We start from the raw sequence: 328 nt of genomic DNA on the forward strand, positions 1-328 counted from the left end.
ACGACTTCTATACTAAGTCAAGTCATTTCTATAATTACGGACGTATGTCAAAGAAAATAAAATCCTTTTTTTGTTTATATCTAACGACTTCTGTGCCAAGTGACATGCCATGCCAACCGCTCTGATCATACGTGTAATGACTGGGGCTAATGGTGATGGCTCTTTAATGATATGAAGTAATGACCTTCAGAGAGACAAGAGAGAAAAAACACAAGAAGAAAAAATGTGATTGGAACGAAATGCCTGATGGGATTTTTTTGTGATGGATCAGCTAAGTCTAAATACAGTGGGTATGAGGATGATGATATTACCTCTATCAAATACTGAG

Source organism: Penaeus monodon, chromosome 32 (assembly GCF_015228065.2).
Source record: "Penaeus monodon isolate SGIC_2016 chromosome 32, NSTDA_Pmon_1, whole genome shotgun sequence".
NCBI classification, from domain to species: Eukaryota; Metazoa; Arthropoda; class Malacostraca; order Decapoda; family Penaeidae; genus Penaeus; species Penaeus monodon.